At 43.5% G+C, this 22,200-nt stretch overlaps 1 long non-coding RNA gene across 1 annotated transcript; it reads right to left on the bottom strand.

Moving 5' to 3' along the window:
* Positions 1-14,695: 14,695 nt before the first annotated feature.
* On the bottom strand, positions 14,696-21,960 carry LOC310790956. Its single transcript, XR_014553411.1, has 3 exons — positions 21,841-21,960; positions 16,323-16,496; positions 14,696-14,831 (listed from the first exon to the last, which is right to left on the bottom strand). It is a non-coding gene; the product is annotated as an uncharacterized lncRNA (long non-coding RNA).
* Between the last annotated feature and the right edge of the window lie 240 nt (positions 21,961-22,200).

Here is a 22,200-nt window from a genome sequence, read left to right as displayed (position 1 = left end):
ATGTAATAATATAAAATCATAGATTAAAAGTTGAATCATACACAATAAATAAAACCAAAAGTAAAGGGTTAGAGTTAGCCTTCCCAATGGCCAAGGGCAGCATCTGTTATTCTGGTCTCATAATAAGCACTGAGGCGGGTGGTCAGAAAGTCAAATAACATTAAAATACATTGTATGCTTTGGTGCGATGTAGGATTTTGTCTTTCAATATCCTCATTGCAGCCTCGCTTGGTGTTGTTGCTTCTCACAGGAATGTGTCCCTGTAACAGAGAGCCCAACATGAGCATGAGCGCCTGGCCAATCCCGGCGCTTGACTGCTGCATAGGCGGGCACAGGGCGTGGTTTTTGCGTAACCTATGTGCGATTCGAAATAACGCCCAACCCCACACAGACTCGGCATAGCGCCACCTACTGGCAAAAAAAAAAGCGGTTTATCTAGAGAACCGTTCGTCCAATCGACTTCAAACTTGGGGAGCTCGCTTAGGGGGACCTAAAGGAGTGCAGTGCCGAATTTCGTGCAATTTGGCATAGCGCCCCCTACTGGCAACACAAAAAGGGCTTTATCTCACGAATTGTTCGTCCGATCGACTTCAAACTTGTAGAGTGCACTGCTGAGAACCCGACAGAGTGCACTGATGAATTTAGTGCAATTCGGCAAAGCGCCACCTACTGGCAACACAAAAAGTAGTTTATCTCAAGAACCATTCATCCCATCGACTTCAAACTGGGAGAGTGTTCTGCTGGGAACCGCCCAGAACACACACAGACCTTACACACACACACACACAACACAATACCGGGCCAGAGTCCCAGCAAATTCGATTTGAATGCCGCATACCGGCCTGATAATCTAGGTAAATGAATGCATTTCCAGTTAGACTAGCTATTTCAAAAAGTCTTTTTACGTTCAGGGCAGAGCGTGAGAACAGTCATTAGTACAAACAACAATAACTGTCTTGACGTCGAGAGGCCAGTTGTCGCTGTCCTTTGATGTGTGTGGAGTGCAGCGTGTGTACCGGGCAGGAGGCTCCAAACCCGTCTTTCTACCTTCTGGGCAGAGCGTGTTCTGCAACCAGCTCTCCTGCACCTGTTTCAGCAGCTCCACCTCACTAAACACAGCCAGGCATTCACCAGGACAGCTCACACAGCAATGTATTCTCTTTGCTGTAAACATGAAACCAAAGGTCCTGCCTATTTTTATGACAGCACGTTGTGCGTTGTGCGAGCACTTTTTCACATGGCTGAGCCTATGCTCCAAATTGTAAGCTGCACTACACCCTCCCAACCACTGAGCACCGAACTGATACATCCGGCGCTGTGGAGCACCTAAAAACTTCAGCACTGGCATGTGAAAAAGTGCTCGGTATTGGAAACTACGCACTATTTGGGAGTGCCAGGGCACCGGTATCTTGGATAACAACATTGTCTCGGAGGTAGGTACAGTTTTATTGTGATTAATAGCGTGTATATCGCGTGCAGCCACTTAGCCGGTGTTGCAGTGGCTGAGGGGACCACGCATCCCAGACTCTGAAGGAAGAATGACTGAAGAGTCTCGCGTTGAGGCTGCTCATAGAGCTGCAGTGACTTGACTTGCGACAGGAAGTGTATTAGCACGTCTGGTTGACAGTAACTTACTGAATGGAGCGTTGGACAATTTAAATATGACATGAATTAACATGTGTTTTGTAATATGATCACATCACATCTCCTCTGTGTCCAGATGAGCAAAGGACAAGGTGGCATGAACTTCACATAATAAAACGTACATCGCTGCGAGTGAAGATATCACGCTTGATGAATTATACTATAAAACACAGACAAAAAATATTTGTGCAAATGCAGTGGTCAAGTTCACGTTTCGTAATAGTTTCATTTAAGTTCATAATTATTCCATAAATGCTACTGTAAAAGCTGCGAGAAATAGCCTAATAGGCGCCATCTATAGGGTTGAGAATCACTGACTGACATAGATGATCAAATTTAAAAAGATGGATGGAAGGTTTTCTCAGAGACATTTTGAAATGACCACAAGACTTCCCTTTGACACTCGAGCGCGCCCACCGCTCACTGCAGCAGAGACCAGAGGACCCACAGGCACTGAGGCACCCCCGAGATCATTTGTGATGATCCTCAGCTTCCAGATTAAACAAAGTGTGCTGACCAAGGCATGGGGTGAGAAAAACCTACAGTTCAAAGGTAAAATAATTGACCTATCACTAAGCCCCACCCCCCGTCCTCACAGGGCAGGCTGACTAGAATAAATGGCAGCCGTCACTGTCAAAGTTATATCCCAAGAGGCTCTAAACAACTTTTTGAGGCCTGATATTGTCTAGAAGCCATCATAAAGTACTTCACTATGCCATGGAGGGCGATGTACAACATTTAAAGCTATCGATAAAAAGAAATGCGATATACGTGCATGGAAACGGCTTTAGCGAATCTTTAACCAAACATGCACTTTTAACGAAGGAAGACAGAAGATAACCAGTGGGGATAACAGGCGACTGACATCCAGAATTTACATTTTATTCACCTCTGTAACCTCTCCGTGGATTATATATATGCCAAATTGAAGAGTGGCGCCTGTCAATCTATTGTATGTAGGCCTACCTCTGTATAATCAAGAAACTTATTGTCGATGTTTTTGATATCGAGACAACAGCACACACGCATGGGTGTAGCAGATCAGGAGAGGCATAGCCTACAGCAGACCACTTTTTCCATCATGGTTTCTCTTTAGACTACCTCACATTTATTTGGGGAACGAGATTAATTCCCTTGTTTTAGGGTTTGACTGGTGTCTGGTGATGTTTTAATCACATCAATCAATGCGCCTCCTCTTCAACCAACTCCGGCATTACGTGCATAACGTAATGACTGGAAACTCGCATAATTCAGCATTTTCTTTTGCAGAATTTCTGAATACCATGATGATTTCATGATACCTTTGGATCACGGAAGGCAAATGAGTGAGAAGACTCGCTGTCACGACAGCAGCATCATTGTGGATGTGAGTGGATCTACGTTTACTAGTTTCTTATTATCCATTGCCTAGCCTTCCAGGATACCCCGTAATGTTGCCTTTACCCCCATGCACATCGTTTGACCATTTTGTTCTACTTATAACTGTATGAAACATCATAAAACCAGAGGAGAATCCCGATTTCTTCTGCTTCTCTATATGCTTCTCTATAGGTTGAGGCGATGTCTCGTCATGGACACCGGGTTAGCTGGCTCAGCCTGGCTGGGGGCGTGGTCAGGGTGGGGTAAATCCCCCATTCTATCCATTCAGCAAAGTTAGAATTTAGCTGCTAGCCCAGCCCAGGCAGACACGATCGGGGATTCAACACCGGAGTAAACGCACATCTGAACAGACATCTTGTGTTCTGCTCTAGAATCCCCAAACCTGTAGTTTAGAGCTGCAGCACCATCCTTTGGTGAGTCAGCCCATTAAGATATATCGGCGGTTTTACCCCATTCGCGCTCCAGCCGTATAACATTTTGTGAGCGTTCCCATACATGCCGACTGTCTCTATGGAGCTCTCGGCTCCGGTTGTCCGAGTGTATTGCGGAGCTACATGTGCTGTGATTGGCTCGCCTGCGTTCGGGGTGTGGCTTAGCGATAGGTCAATTACGATGGACCAAGACTACTCACCGGTGCTGCAAAGGAGACGGCGTGAATTTAGGGAATTTAAAAAGCAGCTACGTGAGAGGAACATCAGATATCAGACACCTTATCCAGCATTACTGAAAGTCAACCTAGACAGCGGGATCAAGACCTTCCACTCGTCTTGGGAGGCGGCGGAGGGGCTGAAGGGACTCTGCAACATGATCAGCTTGTCGGAGGAGGAGGAGGAGCGGACGGTGAGGGACCTCCACTGCGGAGGTTGGCAGACAGCAGGCCGACGTGGACGTCGCCGCCCAGCAGGGCTGATGAGCCACAAAGTGATACAAGAAATGAAAGAGCTGGGACCTGCCAGTGACACTAGATCTGGTAATTAAACTAACAGTAATGATCAGTGTTGGCCTTGGGGAAAACGTTATTAGTAGTAATTCATGGGGTTTGAGGTTTGTTTAAAGCTTCATGTGGACTTGGACTCTTTTTCCCCCATCTCTTTTCTTATGAAGATAAAAGATCCACATGAACAAGGGGATAGGATGTGGTTGGCTCCATAATCAGCTGCAGCCGACATTCTTGATAACAGTTGGTGCAGCTGCTTGATTTCAGCTGGCTGGGGGCCGGGCACAGTCGGGATAGCCCGGTCAATCCCCGAGTGTGTTTATTCCTCACTCTTACAGCGGGGTTAGATACCGCACACGGTACACTTTGATTTTACTTAGCCTATAAAGGAAATGCACAGCAACTCCCAGTGTCATGGTATTTCTCTTTCCTTTCATGGCTGTATGTTAGCCTCAACGCGAGACTCACCAGTCATTCTTCCTTCTGAGTCTCGGGTCTGGACCCCCTATATCCACTGCAAGCCCGGCTAAAGGGCTGCATGCGCTATACACGTTATCAATCACAATAAAACAACTGTACTCACCCTAGGGTGACCATATGTCCCGATTTGTGTGGGACTGTCCCGCATTTTCACGGTTTTTCACGCGTCCCGCAAATTGAGACGTTGTCCCGCAATTTTGATTGGCAGCCTCCAGTTTTCACATGCGCATTTATAAAATGTGGGTTTTATGAATTGGCTGTGTGGAGAAGGGGAGGGGGCGGGCTGTGTCTGATGTCATCATGTCAATCAAACTGGGGTACACGGGGGCTGGGATCAAATGCACGTTAGGGTACGCCCACCGACAACGACGAGGAAACAAACAGCAAGCCGATATGCTGCAGATTTGACGCGGAATATTATGAAACATGGTGGAGGAAAGGGAGGAAACTGCGACAGCAGCAAAGAAAAGGACATGCAGCTACAACAAGGACTGGGAAACTATTTATCCGTGGGTGAAGCCAGTGCAAGGCGATTCTCAGAGAGTTTTTTGTGACAGTTGCCAGAGTCAGTTTTCAGTTTCACATGGAGGTGAATATGACGTGAAATGACACAAACAATGCGAGACTCACAAGAAACGTGTTGCTCAAAAGGAGGCTTTCCTGTCTATGGATACGTTCCTACTGAAACCCAAACCAGATTCCAACACAGATAAGGTAACAGCAGCTGATGTAGCCTAACTACCGTTTACCACACTGCAACACTCACATTAACCACTCCCAAACCATTTCAGCTGTCAGTCTCTGTCAGATGGGTTGTGTGCACTCCACAACCCAGTCACAAAAAAAACAAAAAACAAAACACGTCTCTTAAGTTAGGGGTTCTCAAAGTGGGGGTCTTGAGGGTCCCCAGCAATATATATATACACACACACACGCACACACACACACACACACACACACACACACACACACACACACACACACACACACACACACACACACACACACAGACCCAGACACAGACAGACAGACAGACAGACAGACAGACAGACAGACAGACACACACACACACACACACACACACACACACACACACACACACACACAGATCCTTTCCAAAAAATTAGAATATCATGGAAATACCATGGATGCAGCGGCCATCAGGTCAGAGTTGTGAAAGTTTCATTTAAATCAAATATATTGTTAAGTATACTGCATACTGTATGTTATGAGCTAAGGGGCAGAATGGAAATGTTTATTTTTTAAGTTAGATAGACGTTTATATCAACATCTTAGACTACCTCGATGCACCGGTAACGTGTCGCACATTGTCCCACATTGTCCCACACAAACGTACTATTTGTCCCACATCTGGTTAGTTGGGATCTGGTCACCCTAACTCACCCCCGAGACAATAGCTCGTTTGAGTTGACTGCCGCCTCCCCTGGAAAGCAGACGAGAGCAGGCAGGCGAGGCGTCAACAAGTCGAACACCCCAGACTGCACACTCACTGCTGCTTTTCTTCTTCTACAGTTTTGTTTAACAGCGGTTTGTAAACAAATTAAAAGATGCATTAGCGCCACCCACACTCACTGCTCAAATGACCCAGCCCTTCAGATTACTTATTTTTTATTTTAATGTGGGCATTACAGGTGTTATTTATGTAAAATATGGAGTGACAGCTTCGAATAGATATAAAATTGAAGTTTCTACACTTCACTGTGGGTTTGTGATGCACCTGTGTTGAACCAATGGGCGATCTCATGTACATATTCTCATGTACTCATGTACATATTGTATATATTTACTCGATTTGATTGCACTTGCAACTTTGTGAGTGTCTTTAGTTATCTTCTTACTTCTTATCTCTGTATATTGATGTGACCGCTACGCTGCATACAGACACTAAGACAAATTCCTTGTATGTAACTTGCATACTGTGGCAATAAAAGTGATTCTGATTCTGATTCTGATCAGCTCGATGCGTTTCTCGTCATCCTCTGTCATCCGCAGTCGGGCGCAGTTGGTGGGGAGCAACTGCGGCGCCTCGCTCCAAATCTGCGCCCGCCTCGCTCTCACGAGAGTCCCGTAGCTCACGCAGTCGGGCAGGCGGAGCAAGTCGGACAACTTTCCTAACCATCATGCAACGGGGCAAGCGAGGCGCTGGTCGAATCTGCACAGAACTTCCTCATCTCAAACGAGCCTAATGTTGTTATCCAAGTTTTGGGTGCCATGACACTCTCAAATAGTGCATAGTTTCCAATACCTAGCCCTTATTCACATACCGGAGCCAATGCTCAAAATTGTAAACTGCAGTAGCCTACACCCTCAACCACTGAGCACTGAACCGGTACATCCGGCGCTGTGGAGCAGTTGAAACGCAAAATGACACAGCCGAAGAAGGCTGTGTTTTAGCTCTAAACGTCAGGACTGGCATGTGAATAAGGGCTAGGTATTGGGAACTACGCACTATTTGGGAGTGCCATGGCACCCAAAACTTGGATAACAACATTGTCTCGGAGGTAAGTTTTTTATTGTGTGACAGGCATCAAATATCTAGGAATCCAGCCCCCCCCCCCCCCCCCCCCCCCCCCCCCGCTAGATAGACTACCAGGCCAACTACGACAAATTACTCAAATATATAAAAAATGACTTCGATAGATGGCATACATTGCCCTTTTCCATTTTGGGTAGAGTACAGATCATGCGCTCTATTCTCGCCCTGGCCTTAAATTTGCGTTCATGTCTTGGCGCAGCGCTATTAACCACGCCTTTTTAAGTGTAGCATTATTCACAAGTGTTGGATTGGTGGTCTCCAGTAAACCCATCACATTATTCCCTTCCAAGCTCCGATCCGCGGAGCGACTCCAGTCAGGAGGGGATGAGAAGATGACTGGCAAAGATGTGAAAGAGAGAGTGAGAGAGAGCGAGAGAGGGGGAGAGAGAGTGAGAGAGACAGAGAGAGAGAGTGATTGAGAATGAGAGTGAGAGAGAGAGTGCAAGTGAGTGAGAGAGAGAGAGAGAGAGAGAGAGGGAGGGGGATAAGTCTGTATCAGACGAGCATGCAGACACAACTGAGAGTTGCTTTGGAAAGGCATGTCCGCAAAATAGGATAATGCCGTGGGTGCATCCCCAACCCCGACGCACTGAATAAGGCCTGGTTTTGAAAAGCGTTAAACCTCAAAATTAACGCCCGTTGGGAAGATCGCTTTAGGCTGGTATTTAAGGCCGAAACGCCCATTCTGGCCTATTCTGGCACTGCACAGCACCACGCCTCTTCAGCGTAAAGCGCATTTCGGGGCGTAAAAACATGGCGGTATCCTCCCGAGTCAGCGGGAAGCAGGCTAAAGCTTTTTTTTTTTAAGGACAGTTTAGCGCCTAAGGCCAGGGGGAGAATAGAGCCCCATATGTACAGTATGAATGTGCTCCCAAGACTGTTATATCCCTTCTAAATGCTCCCTGTCCAAATAGCTAAAAGATCATTCATTATGTTAGACCATCTCATGTGCCGTTTCATTTGGCAGGGGAAGTGGCCACGGGTAAGATATGAAACATTGCAACTCCCAAAGGTGGACAGAGGCTTAGCACTCCCAAATTTGAAAAAAAAAAAAAAATGGGCAGCCCAACTGAAGCCAATGACTGTATGGATAAGAAATTAAGTAGATACTCGATGGTTAAACATGGAGAAATACATGTCAACATGGGTTAGCAGTCTTACCCTTTTTGGGACTCCCTTTGGGAGATGACTGTATGAACAGGTGGACTAAATTCACATTGCAAATATGGAAAGTTGTACAGAAAACCTATGGTCTACCCCTCTCTATATCTGCACTGATTCCTATTGGGTCTGCAAAAGACTTCAAAGCCTCCCATCTGGATGCAGGGTTTAAGAACTGGTCGAGACAAGGGCTAATCTACCTGCACCAGCTTTTTGACAAAATAAGGTTAAATCTGAAGTATTTTGAGCAACTAAAAGAAGAATTTAATCATTCACAGAGAGATTACTTCAGGTTCTTCATGATGCCTTTGAAAAGATCAAAACCCCTCGGGCAATTTAAAGGCTGCTGATCAGTCGCCAAATTAATAACTCAGTGGATAAACTGATGGCTGGACCACTGCATCAGCAGTGCTGATGCCCATGCCACCTTACAGTCAATGACACTTCTGTATGAAGCTACTGTATCTGATCATGTTCCATTTGTTATGTCCTTGGATATACATAGATAGGCTCCCTAAAATGTCTGAGGAGGCCAATGGTCTCAGTATTCCCAGAGTCGACTGGGCAAAGATAACAGAGTATGACACTCTGGCTTTTTATGGGAGAACAAATTATCTTTTGAGTGTTGTCTTCTTGCCCATAGATGCTATTTTGTGTTCTGACTAGGGATGTTCATCAATTATCGAAAATCGATAATTGATCGTTAAGGAATTGAATCGATCATGTGGAATTTTGATCGATTATTATTATTATTATTATTATTATTATTATTATTATTATTATTATTATTATTATTATTATTATTATTTTTATTTTATTTTTTTTGCGGACTAGGTTTGGGTGGAATTCGTTCCTCCTCGCCCCACTCCATTGCACAGCTGACCAACGTGAGGTGGAGCTTCATACATGTATAGTCTCTAGTTTTCTGGCTGGGCACGGGCCTTTGTGCCAACAAAACTGTTTTAAACATGGGGAATTCACACCGGCATGCGCCAGGGACACAAACAAACGCACCCAGCGGTCTACGGACCTCAGTGAGGCTCAGGCCTGTTGATTTGACTCTTGTGCTGTCAGCTAAGCTGGAAGATGCCGATTGCCTTACATCATGTAACCTGACATGTAACATGTTTGTATACTTACTACACAGCGGCATCGCCATTATAGCTGGCCGAGAACGCGCAACGTTATTACCAGACAAGAGTTAAAAAATAAATATATATATATATATATATATATAATTATTATTATTATTATGCTATCGATAATCGATAATTGATCTTTAATTTTCCCGATTTTCGATTATGGAAATTGTTCAAAAAGAACATCCCTAGTTCTGACATAAACTGTAATGTTGCCTCTCACTGTAATGACTTGTGTAAAATGTATGACTGTATTGTGGGAGCTTTGTGTGAGGCAAGTACTCCACTCCACACCCACCCTAGTAAGGCATGTAACATCAAGCCAGGGTGGAATAAATATGTAGCTGCCCATCATGCAGAAGCCAAGGAGGCTTACAGGTCCTGGGTTCTAGCCGGTAGGCCTAGACAGGGGCAGGAGCTGGAGTTTAAAATGCTCACCAATGCCAGGTATAAGTATGCAGTTCGCTATATAGGTAAGCATGAGCAGGCCATGAGAGCCGACTCTATGGCTGAAAAGCTGCTGGGTAACGATGTCACAGGCTTCTGGAAGGAGGTAAAGAGGGAGTCTCTGGTGCTGCTAATATAGCTGAACTGTGGAGGCAACATTACTCTGTCCTCTTCAATTGTGTTAAAAGTAGTCCTTATAATGTGGGCACCATTGTGAATGACGATGTAGTGTCTGTTACAGCTAAAGAAGTTTACCAGGCGATCTTACCGCTAGCCGATAACAAAGCATGTGGATTAGATCATATTTCTGCTGAACATCTTAAGTTAGCTAGCCCCAAGGCTGCAGCTCTTCTTGCCATGTGTTTTAATGGCTTTATGAGCCATGGTTTTCTGCCGGCATCTATGTTGTCAGTCACTCTGGTGCCTGTTATCAAGGATAAGACTGGCAAAGTTGAGAGCCTAGATAACTATAGGCCTATTGCCCTAGCCAGTGTGATTTCCTTGAAATGGTTTTATTAGATCGTTTAATTTTTTTTTATTTCCAGCACTGATAATCAATTTGGCTTTAAGGCCAAGCACTGATTTGTGTATCTATGCATTGAAGGAGGTTGTCGAAGCCTATAAAAGGCAGAACTCCTTTGTTTTAGTTGGTTTTATAGATGCATCTAAGGCTTTTGATCGAGTCAATCATCATAAGCTGTTGCTAAAATTGAGTCAAAGAGGTGTGCCTGGCAGCATAATACGCATCCTGGCATACTGGTATGCCAACCAGAGTATGCAGGTAAAATGGGGCAATAGTGTCTCTACCCCTTTTGGTGTTGGCAATGGGGTACGGCAGGGGGGCTACTCTCCCCTGCTCTCTTTAATTTATACATGGATGATCTCTCTGTCCAGCTAAGAGACTGCAGAACAGGATGTATGATCGGTAACACCTTGATTAACCATCTTATGTATGCGGATGACCTGGCGATCTTCTCCCCCAGCAGCGCTGGGTTTCAACATCTGCTGAATATCTGTTCTGATTACGGGGTCCAATTTGATGTTAAATACAATGCTAAGAAGAGTGTTGTTATGATCTGTAGAACGAAAGAGGCAGAAAGCAGAAAAAATAGGCGTCGCTTCTATTCTCTAGATGACGCGCGTCTCACGCCTCGCAAGACACGCGCCTGAGACGCGCGTCTGATGCCGGTGGTGTGGCTGCTGTAACCTGTTAACATGGGCGCCGAAATGAAAATCAACAGGTAACGCCACGCAGACGCCACGCAGACGCAAGATGTGTGTCCCGGCCGTTAGGCGACCACTTATTTATCTTTTTCAGATATTAATGGCTGCTGCCATCAAATGCATTACTATTGGTTTGCTAAACCCAGAACCCCCTACACAGGGGACATGGTTACAAAAAATCTTGGACGAGATTAATGGACGAGATTACACACTGTTTACGTTTACAGAAACACAGTTTTGACAAAACATGGGGCCCAGCAAGGAGAATATTAATATCTGAAAGCTGATTCCCCCCCACTTTATTTTCTCTCTCTTTCTTTTTCTTTTGATGTTTGTATTTTCTAGACCTATCTTGTGAATGTAGGGGTGGGGGGTAATGAAAATGTGGGAGCACAATGTTTTGTATTCCTATATGAGTTATGCTTGTGCATACTGTTTTTGGATGGCATTTTATTATATTTATATCTATTTGTTTACATATCCGATGGGCGATACCTTTCACACATAGGTAACTTGATATGCAGGTTAAGTTTTGTAATTTAAGTGCTCTCTGATTGGGAATGCATATCTCATTAGTACTCTGGTTTCTATGGTTAGTGTGCCAAACCGTGTCATTAATCCCTAATGTCATAAATCCCACAACATGTTGCGCCCATGGCGCATCGTCTCTAGAGTGTCTTAGGAATTGAGCACGCTATGCGCTCGATGTATATTGAAATTGCCTCAGTCTCCAACCTAGAAATCGAGCGTGTGTAGCATGCGAGATTGCTAGCTAGTGTTATTAAAATTGTGTCAATGTCTCAAATGGCGCATCGTCTCCATAGTCTCGACCATAGAAATCGAGAGTTACATTATGTCGTGTGTCCATATGGCTTCTTTTCCTAAGCTCCAGCATCAGTTGTTCCCAATGAGGAGAGAGCGTATGCGGGCGCATACGTCTGTCTAGAGAAAGTGCGCTGCGCCCAGTGTCTATTTTCAGAGCGCTCTGGCTTTTTTGTGCGCCGGCTCCCAGCGCTTCCAGCTGAAAATAGCTTAACTTTCCAGAAAGACGCTGGTGTCAGGCGCACCGTTTCATTCAACTAATCATAGGAGAAACTATCACAACAGAGACAGAAAGGCTCAATTGTGGGAGCAGATTGGCTAGTAGACACTGAATATTTCTGGTGAGTGTTGTGCTAAATCACCGTACGTGTGTTGTTAGCTTATGTTAGCTGTCAGCTATCAAGCTAGCTACCGCACTGAGCTAACGTTACTTTCAGACTTGCATATTGTGCGCCACAGTCAGCGCTCCCCAGCGTACTAACTGTCAGAAAAATAAGCCACATGGACACACGGCCTCAGATTGTAGTTTGCGGGCTGCTGGGTTGGGTTGGGTTCGCTATTGACACGTATTTTAATGGGGCAGGCTGGCTCTCTTAACATTTTGGGTTGCTGCCAGCCTTAAAAAAAGCCTGACCCACGCAGACAACATAAACATTCTAAATTCCCCCTATACTTCCTGTTACAGTGTTTGCTAATACAATAGCTGACAGGAAATAAGATGTTCCCTAGCAACACAATTCTGTGAAAACTGTCTATATGTTGAGGATTATTCAAGTCCCCTGGACACATTTAAGCTGAAAGACTGAATGGATTGAAGAGGAAGGAAGTGGATTTCCTTTCCAAAAGAGCGCAGGAGAGACGAGACGAATGGCAGATTCTACAATAAGCAAGTGAGTCAAGTGGAACGGTGCCGCGTCTATGTGCCGACAGGTCGCAATGCCGATAGCCCACAAGCAGAACCAGCTGAGCGAGGCGGCGTGCAGCGTGTCGGTGGAGCTAACCTCTCCCAGCCCCCACGCCAAACCTAACCTCCCCCCATGCCTAAACCTAACCTCCCCCAGGCCCTAACCCAAAACCTAACCTCTCCCAGCCCCCACGCCAAACCTAACCTCCCCTTATGCCATGCCTAAACCTAACCTCCGCCAGACCCTAACCCAAAACCTAACCTCTCCCACCCCCACGCCTAAACCTAAGGTCGGCATAGCGGGTGGTCGGCATAGCGGTTGGACCCCAGTGGAACGCAGTCAAACGCTGCTGTGAGCTCGTAATGAATATGAAGCTGAAGCCAATGTGATCAATCAAAGTGTGGAATGTAGCCTATTGGCTGCTTTTGGCCACGTTTTAATGTGAAGTGGATCAACTATCAACTTGATACAACGTGATACAATGGCTGATGACGCTAAGCATCTTAAATCATCGTAACAACAATAAATGCCAAACTGCATAGATCACCTTTATTTTTTCACCATTCTCTCTCTCTCTCTCTCTCTCTCTCTCTCTCTCTCTTGGAATCAATGGAGAAATGTTTTGCTGCTGCTTCTGACTTTTGTTCAGTAAAAAAAAAAAACCCTGACAGTTTCAAATTCAGGTCGCAGATTTCTCTGTTGCGATCTGACCTGGGACTGATGTTTGAATGCAAGCAAGGGACTTGGCTTTTAATTGAAGTTTTTATGGTATAACCAGACTGACAGTTAATTTCTTCAATTTCATCATGACACATTTTGTCAGCCATCTTGTTTCAGAATAGGATTTGAATGAATAGATGTCACACATGAGCTTTATATTTAAATAGAAACTGAATGTGCTGCTTTGTTTTCAAGAATCAAACTAAATACACACTTACACTTCCTCAGGCCTGGTTTCAACCACCGCATTGAATCATGGTCCACACTGTGGGGGAGGTGGGGGGGGGGGGGGGGTAAATAAAGTTAGCATAATCTCTGATAATCAACAAATAACCTTCATAACCTTCCATAGGAGTGATTTTCCAGACACCGTCACTCATATCCTCCATTCAACATTAAACAATATTCCTCAGCTTCTCAATAGCTCCGTTCACATGTTCATACAGTATGTTGGTACAGACTGGAGTCAGATGACCAGACTGAGTCTGTAAGCTAACACCAGTCACTCCACTCCTTCCTGTGTTTTCATTTTACTGGACACCAGTAACCAGAGGCCTCAGATTCTCCATCAGATTATGATAAACTGACTCACTGACAGACAGTGGCGTGGTTTCTCTTCGCCCCACCTCAAGACACAGAACTGGAGGAGCAGCTGCAGTGTTGAGACAGACCGATGTAAGAGTTATATAGAAGTCTATTGGACTACCCTGCATGTTGTGGAAGTTCTCTAGAAGTCTGACTACCCTGTACGTTGTGGGAGTTCTGTAGAAGTCTATTGGGCTACCATGCACATTGTGGGAGTTCTTTTGAAGTATATTGGAATACCCTGCATGTTGTGGAGTTCTATAGAAGCCTAAAGGACTACCCTGCACATTGTGGGGGTTCTATAAAAGTCTGTTGGTCTACCCTGCATAATATAGTTCATATGGAACTACATAAGAACTATTTGTAATGAATTAACTAATTAATTAATTATTAATTAACAGTAATTACACAGTAATTACAGTGGGGACCTCTAAAATAAAGGGTTACCCTACATTTAAACCGTAATAGTCACAGTCAATGTTGTTGTTATTTAAGCCTGCCTAACCCAAACCATTTCTATAACCTTAACCAAGTTGCTTTAGGATTCTAAACATAACCGTAACACAAGTTGTTGGGTATGCTGTCATGGTGTTGAAGAATGAGAAACACGGTGTACCCAGTCACACAGCCTTCTAGCAGATGTTGCCTCTCCATACCTGAGAGCCCCCAGTCTCCATTGTGGATCCTCCAGTCCAGTAGAGAGCAGCTTCACTCCTGAGGCTCCTGGATGATTGTAGCTCAGGTCCAGCTCTCTCAGATGGGAGGGGTTGGAGCTCAGAGCTGAGGCCAGAGAAGCACAGCATTCCTCTGTGAGCAGACAGCCTGACAGCCTGCACACACACACACGCACACACAAACACACACACACACACACACACACACACGCATGTATGCGTGCATGCATGCATGCACACACACACACACACACACACACACACACACACACACACACACACACACACACACACACACACACACACACACACACACACACACACACAGGGAGAGACAAATGCACACAGAAACATCTTTCATGTTGTCAGTGATGTATAGTTTGTACTTCTGGTCAATATAATGATGATCTCCGGCAGGCAAAGCCAGGAGGAGATCATGAGTTGTGTCGTGTGTCTGAGTTTGGGAATGTGCTCGGACATGTGTGCGAGTGTGTTACCGTTGTGTACGCTATTTCTCCTACAGTTTTCACATTGCATATACATTTTTATTTACACTACACTACATAGACATGCGGTTTGTGTGATATAAAGTGTGACCCCCCCCCCCTTCATTTGAATGGGGTTTCGAAAATGTTTGCATGAAAGTAGCTGTAGTTCAGAAACCAGAGTTAGAGCTACCAAACTTGGTAGGTAGAGAGCCCACTTTTGCTATGGCCTAAAACAAAGTGGGAGGCGGGCCTCCCCAGGTGGGCTCCAAACAATTTCAGGAGAGGCTCAGTGAGTGGAAGTGAAAAAATATTGCATTACTCATTAAAAGGTGATCATGTAGAATAGCCTACATGGGTGTGATTTGGTTAAAGAGATAGTTCAGAGACACAGTTTAAGGGAATTGTACTGGTTTTGCTACTTTTCCCAGAATCAGAAACAAATAACTGCCTTCAGACAGACCTTTTTTATGTATTAAAGTTTTGGTGTAGTCTGTAGTATGTCAAACAGCAATATCAGGCTATCTTGGCTGAATTGTTGTCTATGGAATCAAATATCATAAGCATGATCATGATCCCATAGGCATCCATGAATTGAGCGAAACTAAGCAAGTAAACTAATGGGGGGAGCGGGGCACCTTTTTCCAAGTTTTGTCTGAGGGGGGCCACAGTCCACCTGATGGTGGCGCTATAACAGCCCTCTTTACGTTTTGGTCAGCAACTTTTGAACCATAGCGTCTACAATCAAAATTTGCTTGATTTCTTGGGTCCTTACGCATCTACTGATATAGGTCGCACCTAAGTAGATTTTCCGCCATTTTGAATTTTCTTTACAACAGTTTTTCACTACTCCTCCTACAAATGTTGTCCCAATCTTCCCAAACCACAACACAAAGCATGCAAGTTCACAGCTTTGCATTATAATCGACTTCCAAAGTCTTGTGGGTGGAGCCTATTTCACAAAAATCTTAACCAAAATTGACCAAACTTGGTACAGGTGTGCAGGTATATACTCGAAGCTAGTAATTTTTTTTGTGTCATTTTGCCTATAGGGGGTGCTATAGCAATATTTCAATATTTAAGAGGCCATATTTATTAGTTTATTTAAAAGGGACCATGCATGCAGACGACATTGGACAACATTTTTAAAAGTGATCCTGACCTGAGAGTCTCCAGTCGACAGTGTGGACTCCCCAGTCCAGTAGAGAGCAGCTTCACTCCTGAATCATAGAGATCGTTGTTACTCAGGTCCAGCTCTCTCGGAGTAAAGGACTGCGAGCTGAGAACTGAGGCCAGAGCTTCACAGCTTCTCACTGACAGCTGACAGTGACTCAGCCTAAAGGAAAATGAGTGATAAAGACAAACAATAATGTTCTGATTTGTAAAGATACATCCATCAAATGGCATATGCTGTTATAGTTGTAAGATCAGTCATAAATAGGAATAGTAAGTTATATAAAGCAGATTTAAAGTGTTTTAAAATTAACTACTCGCGAACAATGGAGACAGTACATCCCCTTGACGTGTCCCTCTGTATATCTAAAAAAAATCAGAGCAGTGGCCATTTACCCTAACTCTAGATTTAGGATTTTTATATATTATTTTTTATCCAGTCAATAAATGTGTTATTAATTCCCATACAATTTAATGTTAATTACAGATACAGCCAGTCAACTCTGTCAAATACTTTCTTGGCATCTAAGCCGAGAAGCATTGATGGTTCTTTTCGAGTTCCTGCCACTGATTGCAGATTTAGAGTTCTTCTAATGTGGCGTCCAGGAATAAACCCTGTCTGATCTGGTTGAATGAGTTTTGCAATATATTTCTGTATCCTTCTATTAACACGTTCACTGCCGTGGACGAGATATCTCGTCAAGCAGAAACCAGCGGTTGACTGCCGTACCATGCTGTATTCAACTGCTAATGCCTACATAACTACTAACTCTACAAACTAACTCTTTTAGACAGAGAAAGCACACATTCTATTAGTTCTTTTGAGATATTTTGTGTTCACAAAATCCTAACAGAAAATAATCCTCGGCTCTTGAAAGATGAGCCAGAATCCTCAAAAAAAAACCTTGGCAGAAGCTACCTACAGTAAAAAAAAAAACTGTTGGCAGTGAATGTGTTAAGTATAGATGTCAGGATTTTGAAATCATTACAGAGAGGACTTATAGGTCTATATGCACTGCATCGTGTGGGGTCGTTACCTTCTTTATGTATTACTGAGATTATAGCCGCAGACCAGCTTGTTGGTGGGTCATTCTCGGATAGAGCATAGTTATAGACCTCACATAGCCCCAGAGTTAGCTGTTCCGGTTTGGCAGAGATGATCAAATCCCCAGATACAGGGAATAAATGACCAAAAAGGTATTTCACATAAGATTTCGTTGTTTGCAGATTATATATTACTTTACATTACAAACCCCACAGATTCCATTCCCACTTTAATGAAAAGTCTTAGAACCTATGGTGAGCTATAAGGCTATAAGATAAATGAGACCAAATCTGAAGCCATGATGATTGTGGGAACTTGGCCACCTCACGTGAACAATATAGCTCCCTTCCATTGGGCTAGAGAAGGATTTAGATACCTAGGAATTATTTTGACCCCCATGATTAATCAGTTATATCAAGCAAATTATGAGAAGTTGATTTTACATATAAAATCTGATATTGCTAGATGGGAAATTATACCTCTTTCTTTTTCTGGAAGAATCGAATTAATCTGTATGAATGTCCTACCCAGATTTCTTTTTCTTTTTCAGTCTTTACCCATACCAGTACCTTCCACAACTTTTAAGATGCTAGAGAAACTTTTTTCGAAGTATATCTTGCAAAAGAAAAGACCTAGAGTTAGGCTCAAAATGCTCCTTTTACCAAAACAGAAGGGTGGTCTGGGCATGCCAAATCTTAAAAACTACGGGCGGCCCAGCTACGGACTTTAGTCCATTGGATTAAAAGTGATTTGGATACAGGATAGGTACAGATTGAACAAAACTCAGATTGAAAAATTCCTGCCATTCCTCTCCAATCAATACCTTTCCTGGGTCGAGCATACTGGAAAAAACGATAAGATTGGAATAACTGGATACAAAAGTGTGGGGAGACATAAGAAAAAAAGGGGGAGGACCCAGGTCAATATCAAGGGCTATGCCCATAGCAAAGAATATAGATTTCCGTGAGGGTGGCTTTAAGAGCTGGGCAGACACTGGCCTGGTTACTATCAATCAACTACTGGAAGGAGATTGTCTGAAATCCTTTGCACAATTACAAGAAAGTGTTGGGTTGCCTTCAAAATATCTGTTTAAATATTTTCAAATCAGGCATTATTTATCAACTCACAGTGAATGGGAAGCAATTAAGAGACTTCCAACACAGGTGGAACAACATTTTATCAGCATGATATAAAAGGATTTGGGTGAAAGAAAATATATATCTGATATTTATAGAATGCTACAACTAGATGATTCAGGAGACACACTTTACATTAAAGAAAAATGGTAACTAGAAGCTAATGTGATAATAGATGAAGAGTGGGAGGAGAGTTTCTCAACTACCCATAAGATCACAAATATTCCTATGTTGTAGTTTGACTGGAAAGTTAAAGTTAGGTTTTTCAGCACCCCTCAAGTGGTCTCTGGGTTTGGAGGTGGGTCCTCACCACTGTGCTGGAGAGGCTGTGGTATGATTGGAGAGCATACACATATTTTCTGGGATTGCCCAAAACTGCAGAAATTCTGGGAGAGTATAAAAAATTACATACATGTTTTTTTAAATATTGATTTATCTTTAAACCTGTTGTATTATATCATTAGATGTACACCAAGTAACATACTCTATGGAGATACTCTGTATGTCTTTAAGGTACTCATCATAATTGCAAGGAAAATGATAACTATATCCTGGTTGCAAAAACAGCCCCCTACAGTGGAACAATGGACTAAGAGATTGAGACAGGTATACATTATAGAGGAAATGACTGCTGCAAATGAAGAGAGACAATTTTGTGCGGATATGGCTACCTGTAAAACTGTATCTGGATGACTGACTAGCTGCTGTCTTTTTTTTTGCTGAAGTTGTTTTTATTTGTTTGTTAAGTTTTTTTTTCTCTCTCTCTCTCTCTCTCTCTCTCATTTGGGATACTCCTGTTGTTAATTCAGCTCTTCAGTCTTCAAAGTGTCTTGGGATGAATGGAGTCTGACAATACCAAGCTTGGTTGCAACAGCAAAGACTTTATTCAAGTGCAGCAGGTGGTATTACAGATGTCTGCAGTTCCATCTGGAGAAGGAGCAATCTAATGGTCTCGTTCTGAATCTCACACAAAGGGGACAAGCCTTATACCTTTATTCAAAATACAGTGTTGAATATTCATCCTTTCTAAGTATTATGCTAGTATTTCTGAGAGGTCATTACTGTACATGTGCACATTATGTCATATGACATTGCCAGGTCACATACTGTATGTAACCCCACAACGTGACAAAGCTAGTCGCCAACTCATATGGGGTGCCCCTCATCTCTCCTGCTAAGATACACAGTACACAGCTGGAAACAATCCAGCTGAGAGAGGCCCCCCTTCCTGTTTGACCAACATGGACTGTCTGAAACCTGTGTGTGTGTGTCAGTGGAGAACAAATTACCTCATACAAGAAAAGGGAACATTCCAATCAATTACAGATTAATAGTATAACACAAAATATGAATGTATGCTTCACTTCCGCAAAGAATAATGTTTGATAAATGTCCCCTACCCTTCTCGCCCCCCCAAGCAAACAGATCTAGATCAAGTTGTCAGAAGAGCCCAGTGGTCAAGGAACATTGTGTGTGTGTTTGTCATATGTGACTGTATGTGAACTAATATAAAATAAAATAAAGTTTAAAAAAGATCCACTGTGTAGGGAAGGTGATGGCAAAAGGGTTTTCATCTTCAGTCTTGAGTCTAGACTGAAGGAAAGTTCCCTGAAAAACTCAGGGAACTAATAGGTCTGCAGCTAAACTCATAGACAAAACTAGTCAGGCTTTAAATGTCATGAGTGAAATATTAATATGAATTATTCATCTAAGTGGGGACCAGTGAAGAGATGCTAAACTTTTTTTTTAAATTTGATTCTTTTTTTATCCCATTTTTATCCCCCCTTAGTGCTAATTTAATTTATTTATCCTGGTTGCAACTCCACCCTCTGCTGATCTGGGGAGAGCCGAAACTGGCTCCATGCTTCCTCCGAGACATGGGCAGTTAGCCAGCCGCTTCTTTTCACCTGACAGGGGAAGCTTCACCGGTAGGACATAGCACGTGGGAGGTTCACACTATTCCAACCAGTTCCCCTTCCTCTGAACAGGCACCCTTAACGACCAGAGGAGGAACCACATTAGCAACCAGGATATTGCATGTTTTGGTGAAGGGGGTTCCTACATGAAGGAAACCCCCAGGAGGCACGGGGAGAACATGCAAACTCCACATCCCAGGTGGGAATTGAACCCAGCACCTTCGAGCTGTGAGGCGACAGTGCTTACCACTGCACCACCGTACCCCCCGATATGCAAAACAGTCAAGATCAATTTGAACTGCTTTAGAATGATAAGACATTACATACCTCTCAAGGCAGCTCAACTGTTCATGCATGCCATGATATTTTCTCACTTATCTTACTGTGTAACTGTATGGGCCCAGGCTTCACAGGCAACTGTCAAACCTGTCACATCACTGTACAAACAGGCACTGAAAATAATGGATCGAAAACAAATGAAATGGCATCACTGTAAAATTCTACACAAGTACAAGCTGCTCAGTTTTGACAGCTTCATTAAGTTTTCATTTGTCAAGTTGATTTTTAAATGTGTGAATAATCTCGTCCCAGCCGTACTTTCACCATATGTCACAAAAATAAACAGCAATAGAATTGCCACAAGGGGATCAGCGAATAGCAAATGTAGAGTGGCCCAACGCAAAACTACCTTCGGTCAGTCATCCTTTTCAGTAAAAGGGATACACATGTGGAATTCCCTACCAACAGAAATAAAAATGCAAACTAATCTGAAAAGCTTTAATGAAAAGGTGAAACACTGGCTGAAGCAAAATCAAACCTGCGACCATTGATTACTGATGTAGTGGTGTAATTCTACTGTAAATCTTGTATGATGTAGTAGCATAATTTTACTGTAAATTTTGTATGATCGTGTCACAATTTTTATGTTTGCACTTTGTTTAGATTATGTTTTTTATTAGAAAAGCCTACCCAGGGACAGGGATTGCAAATTAGCCTTGGCTAGATATCCTATATGCATCGCATATGTTTCATGTTCTTGTAACTTGTTACAATGATTCTTGCATTGTCCCTGACAAATAAACGAATAAATAAAAAAAAGAGATGCTAAACTTCAGGTTATACTAGCTCTTCTTTGCACTAAAACACTAGTTGCTCTATTCTGAAGCAGCTGGAGATGTGACAGTGAATTATGGCTGACAGTAACAGAGAGGTGCAGTAATCTAATGACAAGATATAAGCGCATGGAGGATCCTGTCTCAGTCACTGAGCTTCACTGCTGTGTATATGAAGCTGGATCAATAAAAGTCAAAACCTCATGTAAAACCTGCAGGGCGAACTTTGCAGATTCAGGAATCCTGTTTTGAGAGAAATATGTTGAATCAACTGAGAAAAACTGGAAACAGATTTTACCTGAGAGTCTCCAGTCTCCAGTCTGCACTCTCCAATCCAGCAGAGAGCAGCTTCCATCCTGAATCATTGTAACTCAGGTCCAGCTCTCTCAGATGGGAGAGTTTGGACTTCAGAGCTGAGGCCAGGACTTCACAGCTTCTCTCTGACAAGCTGCAGCTACTCAATCTGAATACAAAAATACAAGGGATCAGGTTGTTTGTAAACAAACGGCTATACAGGGTGGTGTTTCAATCGTGCTGCTTAATGTTCACCCCCGCCCACTTGCAGCGCTGCCTGAATTACAATTAGTGCACCTAGACACACACACACTCGGGAGCGCTTGGTGAGATTCCCTCTCGTTTCCTGACGGGATGGTGTTCC

Source organism: Poromitra crassiceps (assembly GCF_964638095.1).
Source record: "Poromitra crassiceps genome assembly, chromosome: 16".
In the NCBI taxonomy this organism is placed as follows: domain Eukaryota; kingdom Metazoa; phylum Chordata; class Actinopteri; order Beryciformes; family Melamphaidae; genus Poromitra; species Poromitra crassiceps.
This window is presented reverse-complemented; position numbering and strand designations above follow the sequence as displayed.